Source organism: Balaenoptera ricei, chromosome 14, assembly GCF_028023285.1.
Source record: "Balaenoptera ricei isolate mBalRic1 chromosome 14, mBalRic1.hap2, whole genome shotgun sequence".
NCBI lineage: Eukaryota > Metazoa > Chordata > Mammalia > Artiodactyla > Balaenopteridae > Balaenoptera > Balaenoptera ricei.
In genome coordinates, this window is record NC_082652.1 from 17,527,392 (window position 1) to 17,544,321 (window position 16,930).

Below are 16,930 nucleotides of genomic sequence, written 5' to 3' on the forward strand. Positions count from 1 at the left end.
GGAGTCTGCTAATCCTTTTCAGGCATCATCTTATTAATCTTCAGAGTGACACCAGGAGGGAATTATAATGTTAGCCCTATTTCACAGCTGAGGAAACTGAGGCTCAGAGATGTGGGAAAACTTGCAAAGTCACACAGCTGGTCAGTGGCAGAGCCAGGACTTGAACTTGAGTGTTCCGCCTCCAGAGGCCAAGTGCTAAATCACTATGCACTGCCTCTGTTAAACATCCAGCCCTGCACTGAGCCCGTGAGCTTGTATCCCCGTTAAACTTTGATGCATGCTGTTCTTGTTCCATTGTACAGGTGAAGAAACTGAGGCTCTGAGAAGTGTACAGCTGCTCATCCAAGTTCAGCAAGTAGATGGCATTGCCAAAATTCCACTCCAGGGGTCTTTGGCCACACACCTAAAACTTCCTCCTTGAGAAGACAGCTAGAGTACAGGTAAAACATCACTGCCTGCAGACTTGCAGCATATGTGCTGGTTCACCTTGTGGACCTAATGGCTTGGTGAACTTCAGCCCAAGTCCCCAACAGGGTCAGATCGGGTTTGAGGAACTGAGGTTGATACAATGTGAACGACCCTCTTAAGAAAATTAGTAATGAAACTTAGGTATGGGAGTACCTATTTATTTGGCAGGTGCATTCAGATGACAGTCCTGAAACTTATACTTCGTGAATGTCAAGGTCAGTCCACTCTGGTCCCCAAGCTCCTGTGGGATCCCACCTTGGACACTAAATCTCCAACAATGAAAAGCCTTTTCCTGCCTCAGTTGGCATTTCGGGAAATCTGAGCTGGAAAGAAGCATGATGTGGCTGACTTAGGGGTTTTCAGCTTGTCAGTGTCATCTTTGGGCTCTTCTCAGGACTGGGAAGGGGTGAGAGCCCTGCTTGACTCCAATCCAGTGCTACTCAAAGTGTAGTCTCTGAGCTGTGCCTCTGAGCTTTGTCAACTCTGGGACAAGATCAGTAAGACACCAAGAACTGGCATGTAGAAACTTCTATAGCAACCTAGCCCTGCACAGGCGCCGAGTGCACTTGCCTTGTTGAACCAGGTGTAGCCCGGTCAGAGTGTTGTTGAAATTCAGTGGTGAGCTGCCTGTGGCGTGAGTGGGTACTAACGCAGAGTAGGATCGAGTGACGGGTAGCAGCTCCGTGCACGACTAGGACTAGTCCGTGATGTACTGGGAAAAAACAAAGCTGGCCCTTCATTGCAGACAGGTTGACATGCACTGGTCTAAGCCTTATTAGGGACATTGCTGTTTTCAAAACACCCTGTGGTCAGCATTTCATTTCACAAACAAGTAAACCTCAAACCAAGACAACATTAACAACAACAACAAAAACCCAAACCCAACCTACTGATGATTTGTTTGAGGTCTGGTTTAGTTTCTTTCTTTTTTTTGTATTGAAGTATAGTTGATTTACAATGTTGTGTTAGTTTCTGGTGTACAGCAAAGTGATTCAGTTATATATATATATTTGTGTGTGTATATATATATGTGTCAGGACCTCCCTGGTGGTCCAGTGGTTAAGACTTTGCCTTCCAGCGCAGGGGGTGCGGGTTCGATCCCTGGTCGGGGAGCTAAGCTCCCACATGCCTCTGGGTCAAAAAACCAAAACATAAAACGAAGCAATATGGTAACAAATTCAATAAAGACTTTAAAAATGGTCCACATCAAAAAAAAAATCTTTAAAAAAATGTGTATATATATATATATATACTCTTTCATATTTTTTTCTGTTATTGGTTATTACAAGATATTGAATATAGTTCCCTTTGCTATATAGCAGGACCTTGTTGTTTATCTGTTTTATACATAGTAGTGTGTATCTGTTAATCCCAAGCTCTTAATTTATCCCTCCTCCACCACCCTGTTCCTCTTTGGTAACCATAAGTTTGTTTTCTATGTCTGTGAGTCTGTTTCTTATTTGTAAATAAGTTCATTTGTATCTGTCTTTTTATATTCCACATGTAAGTGATATCATATGATATTTGTCTTTCTCTTTGTGACTTCAGTTAGTATAATCATCTCTAGGTCCACCCATGTTGTTGCAAATGGCATTGTTTCATTCTTTTTTATGGTTGAGTAATATTCTTTTGTATATATATACACCACATCTTTATCCATTCATCTGTCAATGAACACTTAGGTTGCTTCCATGTCTTGGCTATTGTAAATAGTGCTACAGTGAACACTGGGGTGCATGTGTCTTTTTGAATAATGAAATGAACATTGGGGTGCATTTGTCTTTTCTGGATATATGCCCAGGAGTGGGATTGCTGGATCATATGGTAACTCTATTTTTAGTTTTTTAAGGAACCTCCATACTGTTCTCCATAGTGACTGAGCCAGGTTACATTCCCACCAACAGTGTAGGAGGGTTCCTTTTTATCCACACCCTCTCCCGCATTTATTATTTGTAGACTTTTTGATGATGGCCATTCTGACTGGTGTGACGTGATACCTCAATGTAGTTTTGATTTGCATTTTTCTAATAATTTGTGATGTTGACCATCTTTTCATGTGCCTGTTGGCCATCTGTATGCCTTCTTTGTTTTTCTCACTTTTGTGTGTGCCGATGGGCTAATATTTGGCCAATTTCAGTTGGTTATAACTCTAGGCTGTGTGTCTCATTTGGGGGATGGCAGGTCCCTTATTATGGTGATGGCAAGAGTGCAAGAGATTGTAAACGTGATGCCTCTTGATGCTTGGAACTGTAACACTAAGACTTCCTCCCATACTTCATTGGCCAAGACAAGTCACATGACTAAGTGCTAATGCGGCAAGGTAGTAGACTCCACCCACAAGTCACATGGCAAAGAGCATGGGGGTATAATTGTGTTTAAGGGAGGATGTGGCATTGGGAGCCGTAATCCAGTTTACCAGCTGGATTAACCAGTTTAATTGGCATTGGGAGCCATAATCAGTTTACCAGCTGATAACCACAAATGCCAGGAAAAGCACTTAGCAACAAGCCTGGCTAGAGTAGGTGCTTGATAAACACTGTGTATTCTCCTAGGAAGCAGACTCCTGCAGCTTCCTCTGAAAATGTGTGGGAGTGACTCTCCCTCCATGAGAGGTTCCAGGGATGGGTTGTCTTTCCACCCCAGCATTAAGCCAGGTAGAAAAGACTGTGGCGTAATGCACCCAATGCTTTAAGTTCCTAGGAAGAAAGATCCCAATTGGAGGCTGCCAGAACTGTTATCGGCTGCTTACATGTCCATTTGCCCATCCACCACTCACAAAGTGCTCTATTTATTTGCACACACTCTGTAATACAGCAGTGGAGGGAGAATTCATTAAGGCAAATTGTGAGGGTTGCTTTCAAAAAAAATTTTCGTCTCTCTGTTTTATGCAGTGCATAGTTCCCTGTTTAATGAGAACTCTGCAAGTCCATTTTCCTTAAGGGTTTAATACAAATATAATTTAAAAAATTAAGACAGATGTGGAAAGTGCCAAGGGAAGCTATTTCTCCCATTAACTCACGGAGTAGACCTTCTCGATGCTGCAAGATGTGTGGGGAGGAGAAAGACTCCAGAAGCTATCAAGAGTCCTTTAAGGTTACATAAAACTCCAGCGTGGGTTTATGTGGTTCAGGGATTCCTGCCGAACAGATAGGAATTAGATTTACTGGTTGAGTAATGGGACTGTTACTAGCTGGCAGTTTAATTAATGCTGATATAGGAGCTTTGCTTTTTCTTGGAATTTGGACTACAGAGCAGTGAGAAGTGGGCATTTACATTTTTCAAAGTTTCTCTGAATAATCTTGGTTGCTTTTGGAGGGGAGGGGAGAATGGGGTGTTTGAGGGAGGGAGAGCCTTGGGGTGTTGGAGGCCCCTGTGCAATTCCCAGCTCCCTACATGCAGCATATCTGGGGCAAATTGTCCACTGCAATTTGATTGCTTTCCATCCTGCTGCCACCACTGGCTTCTTGAAGCAAGGTAGTACCTGAGCTATAATCACTTAAATAATAATAATAATAATATTATTGTTAAAGAAGCTAAGGATTAGTATTGCTAAAATTTTGTGGTGCTTATTTTGTTAATTTCACTGGGAGGCTGGTGTTGTTGTCATCATCCCCATTTCACAGATCAGTAAACCAAGACTCAGTCACTCAGAACAGGCAGAGCTGGGAATTGAAACCTATGTCCGTGTCTTGAACCATGTGCTACCCTTTTCTTTGTGACAAATGGGCCATCTGCGTCTTAGAGATGTGGGGGAAAATTCCAAGCCTGAACAGCAGGTGCGGACAGAGTGAGAACTATCTTTCTTACCTAGCGGCTTTCCCCACTGCATCTCTTGAATTTAATACGGGGATTCTGACTCACTTTACTATTAGCCTGCATCACACTCATTAAGAAATAGAAATATGCTCCCCTCCCTCATCTGGAAAACAATAAGCAAACTCACATTGATGGAGGGTTTACCGTGTTGCAGGCACTCTGCTGAGTGCTGTGTTCTTTATTTCGTTTAATCTTCAAAATACATGCTGGGAAGAAGGTACAGTTGGCCCTTTGTTTCAGTGGGTTCTGCGTCCCCAGTACCAAGGGCCGCCTTTGGGACTTGAACACCTGGGGATTTTGGTATCTGCAGGGGGCGTGGTCCTGGGACCAATTTTCCGCAGATACTGAGGGACAACTCTATGTAACGCTCTCTGCTTTCTAGATAAGGAATCTGAGGCTCTGAGAGGTGAAATGACTTGCCCAAGGTCACACAGCAGGAAGTGGTTCAAACAAGATCCAGACCCAGCTCTGTCTGAAACTCCCAAGCCTTTGCACTGAACCCTAAGGCTAGATAGACACGATAGCTGGGTTTTCCTTTACTTCACTTTACCAGCATCCCAGGCTGCCTCCATCCCAGATAATTGAGAGCTGCCTGACCCAACGCAGCCTGTCACACCTGGGAGTTATTTTTAGCACGGTTCTATATAAATCCTTCTTCTCAGAAGGTAGGAAGGAGTCTGCTTGCCTTGGCGCATTCCCTGGTTGGCATATTGGTTTAAGGTCTCCTTGGTGTGCTGTGAGTTGTAAATCAGGAGATCCTCTGACCTCATTGAGATGGACACGGGTTCTTGAATCAGCAGTTTGGGAAACGCCCTCTTCTCTGCCTTTCTTGGGCTGCCATTCATTAAGTCATCCTAGAGAGAACTAGATTCCTTTCTAACCAAGGAAATGTCTTTGGTTTCCCTCTATGTTCAGTTCAAAAGTAGTTGAAAACCATTTTCGTGTCTTTACCATGTTGCCAAAAATGTTTTAATTGATGGATAAACGTCAAGAACTAGATAATGTCCAGAGAATTATGGAGAGGAGAGGATGACTCCTAAGTTCATGTTCACTTTGTCAAAGTTGGTAACTGGCTTCAAGTAAGTTAAGTTTCTCTCTACCTGGATCAAAGAAAATAAGAGGGCAGGTTTTAATTTTGCAAGGGTACTTGGATTTTCCATTTAGGACCAACAGAAGTGACTTTTGCGTCACACAGACCTCTGCGTTCCACTTCTTCATCCGTGCCAGACATCACTAATAGATCATGGCAGTACAGCCTGCTCAGACTAGTTGTGATCTTAAAATCCTTCCCAGTAGAGGGAACCAGGCACCTTCTGCCACTGATCAAAATTGGGTTAGAGGTGAAATCAATTTGCCAAGTGTGTCTGGATGCTGTTTTATGTCCTCTTTGAGTTTAGGCATCTGTCTTTTCCTATCAGACAGCCTCAGATACACAGATTGAATTAAGATGCTAATCAAGGCTTCATCATTTGATGATGAAGATTTGATGATGATTTGATTTCACATCATTTGATGTGAAAACAAATAGTGCTCTGATTCTTAAATAATGAGAAATGAAGGCTTAGGGGGTGATTTGTTGAAGGTCACACAGTCAGTAAGTGAGGGAGAGGGTTAAGTAGATTTGTGAGTCAGATCCAGGTCCCTGTCTTGGCTGTACTATTTCCTCATTTAGCGAAGTTGGGCAAGTCACTTCAAATATCTGAGCCTAAGTTTCCTCATCAGTAAAATGGGACTAGAATGCTACCTCAGTGAGCTATGGTGAGGATTAAAATGAGATACTGCATATGAAATGCCTAGGAGAGGACCTGGTAGGTAGAGGAAGTGCCTGATAAATGTTAGCCATTATTTGTTCAGTTTTCTTAAAAATATCTTATGCACAAAAACCAGTATACGTTGTTAGGAAATCTGATGACTCTGGGTGCCACTATTCCCATTTTACAGATCATGAAACGCAGACTTAGAGAAATAAGATGGCTTTCCCAAAATCACACAGAAAGTAAATAGAAAAGCTAGAATTCAAATGCCAGATATGGCAAAGCACGAGTCCTTACTTCCTTAAAATCTTACCCAGATATCCCTCGCTCAATGCAACGTATCATGACCATCCTTTTAAAATTTCTCTCTCTGCCCCCATGTCTGTTTCTCCTCTCCCTCCTTTGTTCTCTCCAAAGCACTTTTTGCCTTCTAAGACACAATCTCTTACTATATAATTTGCTTATTTATCTTGCATATATTTAATTGCCTGTCTCACTCCTACTTGACTATCCCCCAGGGCAGGGGATTTAATTTATTTTGTTAACTGCTGTATTCACTGCTCTGAGCACAGTGCCTGACACACAGTAAGCACTAAATGTTCACTAAATATTTGCTGAATAAACACATGAAGTCTACCTGGCTCAGAAGCTTCCTTGTTGGATCACGCTGTGTCCTACACGATTTGTAATCAGTTCTTAGTTGTTGAACGCCGACCATGTTCTAGGCATCATGGAGACATCGTAAATACATTGTTGCTAAATGTGACCATAACCATTCATGGAAGGGACGATTATCCAGGCTTTGCAGTTCAGGAAACTGACGCTCAGCAAGGTTATGTGACTTGGTTCTCATCAGACATCTATTAAGGGGCAAGTGGGGAGTCATATCTAGGTCAGCTGGGCTCCAAGACCTGCTCTCCTTCCCCAGCCTGTGTTGAATTATAAGAACTGGCCTCCTTCTCAGCAGGTGCTTATGAGTATCATCCTTGGACCAAAATTTTTGTTTGAGAACCAGACCCTCGTTCAGTTTAAAAAACTCATCAGACCTCATGGGTGGGCTCTGTTGTATACATATCCCAGGATTGGAGCCCACCGAAACCTACTGAAACAGAATCCCTGGGGTTAGAGGAAGTGATGGGGAGTCCAGGAATCTGATTTTTAATAAGAACCTAGGTGATTTCTATGATCAGGCTAATCTGGAAAACAGTAATGGAATTCATGCATCCATCTATCCACCCATTTCCTCATCTTTAAAGTGGGGGTAATACCAGTACCCAGCTTATATGGTTGTTGTAAGGATTAAATAAGGGCATATTAGGAAATGATTAGAACATTGCCTACCAAGTAAGTTGTAAGAGGTGATTAAGACTTGGGCACCTCCTGTGACTGGTAATTAGGGACATAGCAGAAACAAACAGACAAGGCCTTGCCTTCCTGGTGCTGACCATGTAGTTGGAATGAGCACAGATTTTGGCATCAGATAAAACTGGATTAAACTCCCGCCTTTGCCACTCACACTCAGGTGTGCACATGACCAAGCTACTGAACTTCTCTGGATCCATTTGCTCCAATGTGAGGATAATAAAATTAACAACAAAAGCAGTATTATAGCTTTGTTGTTGTTTGTATCAACTAGAAGAGATTGAGGCTCAGAGAGGCAAAGCAACTTTCCTAAGGTCACACAGCTAGTGAGTGTCAGAGCTGGGATTTGGATTCACATCTTTTAGACTCTGAGGATGGAATGTTCACCTGCCACGTGTTGTGGCTTCCCACAGAGAGAGGGGTGGCTATAAAACTCACAGGGAATGGGTGGAAAGGATAACAGACCCGGTGAAGGCTTCATCCAACATACCCGCACACTGACGCACATTATACCGAGACCCTGTGGGAACTCCCCTGTGACAAAACGATGTCCAGACTTACCTAGTTTCCACCGACTTCACACAGAGCCAGCCTTCCCAGGTTCTCCTGCAACACAGGCATTTGGAGAGCTCCTTGGAAAGATTTTGACTTCCCTAATCTCACCAGGCACAAGGAAGGTTTGGGAGACATGAAAGGCAGCAGTTATTTATTTCATGAATAGATAACGGCAAGCCATTTAGAGGGAGCAGTGGCAGGAAGATGAAAAAGCTATTAATACAGTTGGAAGCTCATTTCTTTCGGAGTGGTCAGCAGCTGCCGGAGAGGACAAAAACTAGAAAATACTGCAGTGGGTGCTCCTGACAACACAAGTTATTCAGGAGATATTAAAGTACATTGTTCACCTTAGTAATAAACATTTTTTTAATGTTTATGAGATCTGTTCAAAGGCATCCTGATGGATGAAACCCAATAACATTTATAGGGGTGTGTGTGCGCGTGTGTGTGCGTGCCTATGTGTACTCGCATTTCTTTTTTTTTTTTTTTTTTTTAATAAATTTATTTATTTATTTATTTATTTATTTTTAGCTGTGTTGGGTCTTCATTTCTGTGTGAGGGCTTTCTCTAGTTGTGGGGAGCGGGGGCCACTCTTCATTGCGGTGCGCGGGCCGCTCACTATCGCGGCCTCTCTTGTTGCGGAGCACAGGCTCCAGACGCGCAGGCTCAGTAGTCGTGGCTCACGGGCCCAGTTGCTCCACGGCATGTGGGATCTTCCCAGAGCAGGGCTCGAACCCGTGTTCCGTGCATTAGCAGGCAGATTCTCAACCACTGCGCCACCAGGGAAGCCCTCGCATTTCTTTTGTTCTAGTAACCTTTGTAAATCATTTCTTTGAGCTGATGTACTCAACAGTGGCTAGGCAGGGTCTACATGATGCAACGTGAAGTCCATGCCTCTGTTCCCTGGGTAATTGTACTCTTCGTGATGTCTGCTGCGCTGCAGATGGGGCTCTGGGAAGCTGGGAGCTGATCTGAGGACTGATGGGAGTAGAAGAAAGACTCCAGTTCTGAGAAGAGAAAAATCAAGAGGAGCAGGGAGATGAGAAGGATAGGCAGCGTTTCCCAGTGTGTGTTGGGAATATGTTCTCACCCAAAGAGGGGCCCGTGGGAACAGGATTTGGGGGAATCCTTGCACTTTTGACAAGAAGAGAGATTCACAACGTATAGGAAGCATCCTGTTCAAGGTTCTTGAGATTAAAGTGATCCCCTTAACAAGGCTTAATTCCACTTTTCCCAGACTCTGACCACAGCACAGCCCCTGCAAAAGCTCTAGAGCCTTAGAGAATGCTTTCAGGAATACAGTTTTACGCGATAAAACTGGGCAAAGCTGTTCATCATTGTAACTAAGCCATGATGGCATCTCTACACACGACTATTAGCTCACTTATTTTGAATGAAATGACTTGTCAATTTGGTTCAGGAACTGACCAAATTAGACAATCTACTAGTTTAACATGTTTTTTTCCAGTTGACTTGGTTTATTGTTTGATTTAGGACTCAGGCACGCATCCAGTTTAACTGGGAGGGATGAACTTGGTTTTGACTCCATTATCCAGTTTCACAGACTGATTAGATACACCAGTTAGGGAGTCAAGTGCACCGGGGTTAAATTCTGGCACCTTCAGTTCCTAGAGGTGTGACTTTGGGAATGTTACAGAATCTCTTTATTTAAGTCTCAGTTTCCTCATCTATAGAATGGGAACAATGTTTACTGGACCTATTTTATTGGCTTATGGAGATTAGTTGAAATAATGCAGATAAAAAGTTTGGCACAGAGCTGGCACATAGTGACTTCTTCATAAGTGTTGGTCATCATCGTCATCATGAGAAGGAAGGGGCTGGGGCTCACAGGTGAACCGTAAATCTTTCTTCTGTCCTCAGGGATGCTTGAGGAAAGTTGGACTCTTTCTGATAATGATGGAAGGAATGTATCCACTAGAGACAAATGATGCTGTTCCTGGGGTGGCTATATGCCCATCACTGATCCAATGATGTCTCGGAGCCCACTGTACTTGGTTGTTGGGTTTCCTTATTACATGACCTGTAGTTTATGGAGTGCAGCTGCTGAAGAATGAGAAACATGTGTCCCTCAGGGCACTACATCACTAGCAAGGTATTCAAGGCTCCAAGATCCTGAAGCTTCCCTATGCCGATGTGACCCACAGTCACACCAGCTCTCATGCTTTAGACCAGAATGGTGATTAGGACATTGGACATTGGCTCTGGATGTCCAAGGCCTTTGTGATGCTGCTAGCCTAAGATGCTGCTGTGCTCCTTATTCTGTATCCCTTCTTAAGGTGAAAGAAGTCTCATGCCTGGGGAGCCTATCATGTGTCTTGTGAATTCCAATGACAATCCAAACCTGAAAGCCACTCCAGTGGTCTTGAAAGTATTAAGAGATTTGCAGTTAAAAATATCTAGACTCTGTTTGACATTGCCATTTATCCACTGGGAAACTTTAGGCAAGTTACTTTATCTCCCTGAGCCTCAGGCTCCTCTTCTTTAGAATGGGGATGAGATTGTATACTTCATAGCATTGTGATTCATTTAATGAGATAATATATGTCAAATGCCTAGAATAGTGCCTGGCCCCAAACTGAGTGATTGTGTGAAATGCCTGGTATCATGCCCTGCACTGGGTCTAGGCAAGGGGATTTTCCACAGACTTCTTTCCTGCTCATCAGGGACCACCTGGCTCAGGCACTAAATCCCCAGTTAGATATAAAGTTGTCCCTTGCCCAACATATAGCTTTCTCTGGACTCTCATTAGGCGTGTCTTAATCTACAGATAGAGCATGAGTTTCATGAGGCCAGTGAAAGTCTAATTCATGTCTAATTCCCTTCCCTATTGTTTGGCAAATTGTTGCAAATGCCTACATGGTGGTATAGTTAAAATGTAGGACAGGTGTTAAGGAGCTGAAGAAGTTAAACCTGGACTGGTATGATGATGTCGCGTAGTGATGGCCAGGCTGAGTGTGGACTCTCTCCTATGTGCGGTGGGGAGCCAGAGAGGGCTTCTTAGCAGGGGAGTGGTCTGATCAGCCCCATACTATATGATAACAATGATGATGTTAGTGACATCAGTAAGGACGGTGCTGATGACGGGGAGATCTAAGCTCATCCTTTGTACCAGAAACTGTGCCAAGTCCTTTACACCCATCATGGCCTCTAGTCCTCACAAGGACCCTCTGAGCTTGGATACTGGATAATTGGCCATGTGCCGGGTGGATTGAAGGGCAGAACGACTGGAGTCTTTTGAGACTTGGTATAGTCTTCACTTAAGAAAGGACAATGGAAATGGAATTGACAAGCCCCCAAACCCACAGCACATATCTGTCAGTTTTACTGGCCAGCCAAACAGCTCCCTTGTTCAGTAAAATGTTCAACCACATCAATATAATCCCTTATGTCAGAGCTGCCAAAGTAGTCATGGCTCCACTACTCTATAGGAAGAGCCTTATTAGCTTTAAAAGGGAGGTTGTGACTCATTTGTAGCTGGGCCATAATGTCCCCAGAGAGGACATTCTACAAAGTGTCTGTTATGGGGGCTTTGCATGGTGTAATGCATGAAGTAGCTGATTTGGGGCAATTTTCTCTTAGCCGGAGGCTCTACTCTCCTAACTTGAGATTTCCTCTTCTCTTCCATGAAAACCTCTTCTGGGACTATTCTAAGACTTTCGGTTGGTCATTGACTATGTTACTTTTCTTCCACAATTCCGGTTCTAAATGCTGCCACCGTCCTCTGACTTAAGTCAGAAATCAGTGTCATCCTACCAGACCTCTCTGTCCAGTCCTATCAGTCACCAGGTTTGCCAAAATGAATCCCCCAAGAGTCCTTCCATCCATCCCCTTCTCTTCACCCTGACTGCCACCACCATCCAGGACGCCATTATTGCTCATATAAAGGATGGCAGTGGCATCCCAGCTGGTCTCTCTGTCCCCAGGCTTGTCTCTCCGTCCTGTCCTTCACACTGCAGCTAGAACACTGTTTTGAAGATTCATATCTGCTATGCCAGTTTCTTGTTTCAAAACCCAAACCCCATGTCCTGGCATTCAGTGCTAGTCATAACCTGGCCCCTCCCTAGCTCCCTGATCTCAAGCTGCCACTCCTTGCATGCTCCAGCCGTGCCACACCTTCAAGCAGGTCCCCCAAATCACCAGGCTCTCTCACACTCTTCTGGGGACTCAAGTCCTCAGCCTGACACTGCAAAGCCCCGGTAGGTGATCCTATCTCTCCTGCCGCCCGCTCCCTCTTTCATGCCCCTGTCAGCGTGTGGGGCTAGTAAACGAGGACCGTGTTTCCCAGGGAGCTACCTCTAGGGCCATATCTGCAGTTCTAGCTGAGATTGATGAACTTTCAAATGATGAGGTTTCTAGGGGCATTTGTTGACATATAAATCAAAATCCAATTTATGTGAAGGAAAATCCCAGCTGGTTTACATGGCAGGATTATGAAACAGTTTTTGCCCTGTGTGCAGCCTCTTGGACGATGTAAAATGATTTTACCTTCCACAAAAGAAGTTTGGCTTTTTAACTTCTGCTGGTGTTTTCCTAGGATGACCCTGGAAACTTCTGATACAGAGTTTGCCAACTTATTCCAAGGTTGCCAACTTATGACACTGGTCTTACTGAGGGGAGGAAGGGAAGTGCAATTTATTGAGTGTCTACTGTGTGCCAGGCACACCCCTGCAGTATCCTACAGTCTCACAACAATCTGCTGGGTACTTGACATCATATTGAAAGCCTTACTCTCAACCATGTGACTATCTCTCCATTTTCTTCCTGAGAGGGTGTATTAGTCATCTGTTGCTGCAGAACAAATTACCACACACTTTGCAGCTTATAACAACTCACATTTATTATATTACTATTTCTGTGGGTCAAGACTCTGGACACAGCTTAACAGAGTTTTCTGCTTGGGGTCTTACAAGGTTGTAATGAAGTGTTGGTCAGGGTGTGGTCTCATCTGGGGCTCAACTGGGGAAGGATTTGCTTCCAAGCTCACACAGTTGTTGGCAGCAGCCCTTTACTCATGGGCTATAGAGCTGAGGATCTCTATTTATTGTTGCCTATTGGCCAGAGACACCCACCCCCAGTTCCTTCCCAACATAGCCACTTACTTCTTCCAAGTCACAGAGAGAGGGACTTCAAGCAAGAGAGATGTTACAGTCTTATATAATATGATCACAGGAGTGACATCATTTTATCATCTTTGTCATATTTATTGGTTAGAAGCCAGACCAAAGTCCTGCCCACACTCAAGGGGAGTGGGCTACACAGGGTGTAACTGGGAGGTGGGGATCATGGCCACTTCAGAGTCTGTCTGCCCCAGAAGGGTTAAGACACTCAAGGTCACACAACTAGATGTTCGTGGGGTTGAAATCTGACTTCACAGCCCACACTTTTAACATTATGCTGCCCCTGCAGCTGATTCCACAGTCTGTGAAATCCAAAGTAAAGCTCTTCCCCGGAGATTTATCCTGACTGTTGAAGCCTGGGTCATTTGTTCATCGTGGGAGCTGCTGTGAGTTTCAGCACCCAAATCACTAAAACTGGAGTGGAAGTGAGGCAGTTCTTCAAAGGACAACTTTTTAGGGTATTAGTACCCCAAGTGGGGAAGGGATCCTGGGTGTGTTCACTCCTGCTGGACCCAGACCCCCATGGGCTGTTCTCTGATGGAGAACACATTCTCAGATGGATCCCAAGTGACCATGATCCACTGTGGCCTTGGGGAGAAACTCACATGGCTGCTCAGAGGTTAATGCCATCGCAGGTCTCTCTCCCTATGGTCACCCTTCACAGAAGAGGCCTCTACCATCTGGCTTATTAAATGGTATTGCTGCTGTGTTTTTATTTTTTCCACTAACATGCACAGCCTCCAATTTGATGTTTGGAGCCCTTCCAATTCTTCAATTCTGAACAAGACTTGTGTTAACTCGTGCATGGCTGTCATGTGTAGTTGTATGGGTTGTGCACTGCATAAGGATACCTGGATCATATACAAAGTCAGCACACTGAGATCTCTTTTCCAGTGGCAGGGAACACATCCAACGTCCTTTCCCCTTCATTGTAACAATACCTCGGTTGCCTCTTGTTTTGTTTTGTTTTGTTTTAGGAGCCTCCTTCCTTCACTCTTCAGCCTTCATACCACTCACTAAGCCAGGAGAAGTCCTTTCTGCCTGAGGAAAGAGGCACCTTTTTCTGATTCACATACAGAGACTCATCTAGGCTTGCAGCAGCCTTGATGACTATTTTCAGGGTAGACAACCTTCTGCTGACCTGGGGTCGTGACATAATCTGCCCAAGCTGACTCTGAGAGCAAGCAACTCACAGTTTTTAAAACCAACCGGCAGCAGGACTTCCGTGGTGCACAGTAGTTGAGAGTCTGCCTGCCAATGCAGGGGACATGGGTTTGATCCCCAGTCCGGCAAGATCCCACATGCCACAGAGCAACTAAGCCTGTGCGCCACAACTACTGAGCCCATGTGCTCCAACTACTGAAGCCTGCGTGCGTAGAGCCCATGATCCACAACAGGAGAGGCCACCGCAATGAGAAGCCCACGCACCACAACGAAGAGTAGCCCCCGCTAGCTGCAGCTAGAGAAAGCCCACGGCAGCAACAAAGACCCAAAGCAGCAATAAATAAATAAATAAAATTAAACAAAAACAAAAACAAAAAACTAACTGACAGCTGCCCAATCATGGTAGAAATTCTCCTTTCAACATGCTGCACTTAAAACTCCCAAGTCCATATGTAGTGTCATTTAGGTAAAGAATAAAAAGCTCTGGCTGTCATGTGCCTTTAAATAAACCTTAAAATTGACAGCCAAGGTTGGATCAATGCCGATGTTCAGTCATAAAGGCCCTTCTAGGGGAGAGAGTATTCAAAAGCCACATTAAAAAATATGCAATCGACACCAGCTGTGGTCCAATTAAATTCAGCTGATCACAGGTGTTTATATAGATCACACACACACACACACACACACACACACACACACACACACGACCCAACAAATTACTTCCTTTAAAATACAGTTTGAAAAGCACAAGATGAGATCCATCGACCATTCACATCAGAGTCACCTGAAATCCTTAATAAAAATGTAGATTCTTTCTCCCTACCCTAGACCTATGAATCCAAATACTTGAGGAGAGGGAGCCCAAGAATCTGAATTCTAGCAAGGCCCCAAGGTGGTTTCAATACTAATTGCCATTGAAGAGCGCTCTTATGCAAGGCTAGGCAGTATTCTAAGGGTGCTGGGTTACTGAGATACACTGCTCTTAACTCTGCAGCCAGAATAAACTGTTTAAACTGGATCATTCGAGGTTTTAGTCTCCAGGGGAAACTTCTGGAGAGGCACTCAGCAGAGTGCGTTATTTCTCCATCAGGGTCCTTGAGGTATTTTGCAAGAAAACATTCCTCCAAGCCTTTTCTCGCAACTTTTCTCCCAATTTCTGACATCTCCAAATGACTACATCAGGAGCTATAAATCAGAATCTGGGGAACATAGAAAAGTGACACCCACCTGGGTCCCATATTTGAAATCAGTTGGTTCATCAGTTTGGACACATTTGGCCATGAGTAATAGAAAGCCTAACTGTGGTTCAAATTCTAAGCACAGTTACCACCATCATGAAGAGGCCTGAAGAGAGGTAGTTCCAAGATTTCATGCTGGGCTCCGAGCTCCCGAATGGCTCTACAATTCCCTGACCACTTGGCAGCCCCCCACGTCATGGTTGTGAGCTGGCTGCAGCAGTGCCAAACCTCATGGCCTCACACAGCAGCTTTCAAAAGATAGGAAGGAAGCAGTGGGGAGATGGTGGGGGAAGGACGCTATGTAGTTTCTGAGGTCAGTTCATGAGACACCTTTCACTTCTGCGTGGGTCTCTTGGAAATGCTCACTCTTAGATCACCCCCTCTTGGGAACCAGCTGCCATGTTGCGAGAAGCCTAAGCCACATGGAGAGGTCACGTATACGCACGCCGCTAGTCATCCCCAGCTGCACCCCTAGCTGACTTCCAGGACTAGCTCCCTGCCGGTGCTAAGTCCAGCCGTCTTGGTCGGTACAGCCTAAGTGAACCTGCACATGAGTGCAGCCACCCAGTGGCCAGCTGACGCCAGGTGGAGCAGAACTGCCCAGGGGACCTACAGGACAGTGAGAGTTAATACATTGTTTTAAGCTACTATGTTTGGAGGTTATCATTATGCATCACTGGATAATAAGCAGACCACCAGGATGTTGGAACTCAGGAACATTTAGATGATGAGGGAAGCTCACCAACGTCTTGCCATAATTGGTTGAGAGCTGCTCTCGGGAGGAGATGAGAAGACAGTTATTCCCTGGCACTTCTGGTCTGTCCTGCAATGAGACAGAGCAGCCTCCATAGACAGAGGGAATCTTCACCCAAAGAGTTGCATGAGTGGACAAGCAGGAAGTCAGTCAGCCTGCTGGGTGCCCATAAATGGTAGGTGATGAGGGAGTAGGAGGGATGGGGGGCACACCAGCATCTGTGGTACCCTGTCGAAGGAAGCAGCTACTCAGTTCTGGATATTTATAGCCATGAAGGTATATGGTTACAGAGTTATCAAATCTTGTGACCTCTCAAGAAAATCAGAAGGCTGGATCTTTATGTAAACTTTCTTGATTTTTGGAAGTGGACAACTAATTCAAATTTTAAAAACGTTCTGTGCAGCCAAATCATGCAGGCCAAATAAAAACACATGTGGGTGGGGAGGATGCTGCTTGATCAGCCCAAGATGGAATGGAAAGAGCACTGAGCCCCATATCATATTTCCTAGAATGAGAAGGTGTGGCAAGACAGAAGGTGGTGGTCATGAACTTGACCTTAAAAGACAGATTTAGATGGGGGTGGCTTTCAGGCTAGGGAAGCCACATGGATAAGGGCCCAGGAGGTGGCAAGGTTTGTAGAATTGCAGGGAAAGTGACTAGTTTATAGTGGGGGCCAGTTAA

At 44.6% G+C, this 16,930-nt stretch overlaps 1 long non-coding RNA gene across 2 annotated transcripts in view; it reads right to left on the minus strand.

Moving 5' to 3' along the window:
• Window positions 1-16,930, minus strand: part of LOC132348257 (uncharacterized) — a 93,991-nt gene that overhangs the window by 10,685 nt on the left and 66,376 nt on the right. Inside the window, exon 6 of one of the 2 annotated variants that reach the window (XR_009497397.1) lies at window positions 8,418-8,962. The exons of the other annotated variant lie outside the window; for it this stretch is intronic. This is a non-coding gene — a long non-coding RNA (uncharacterized LOC132348257). Of the gene's footprint in view, window positions 1-8,417; window positions 8,963-16,930 lie in introns of those variants that run through there. 2 annotated transcript variants of the gene reach the window in all.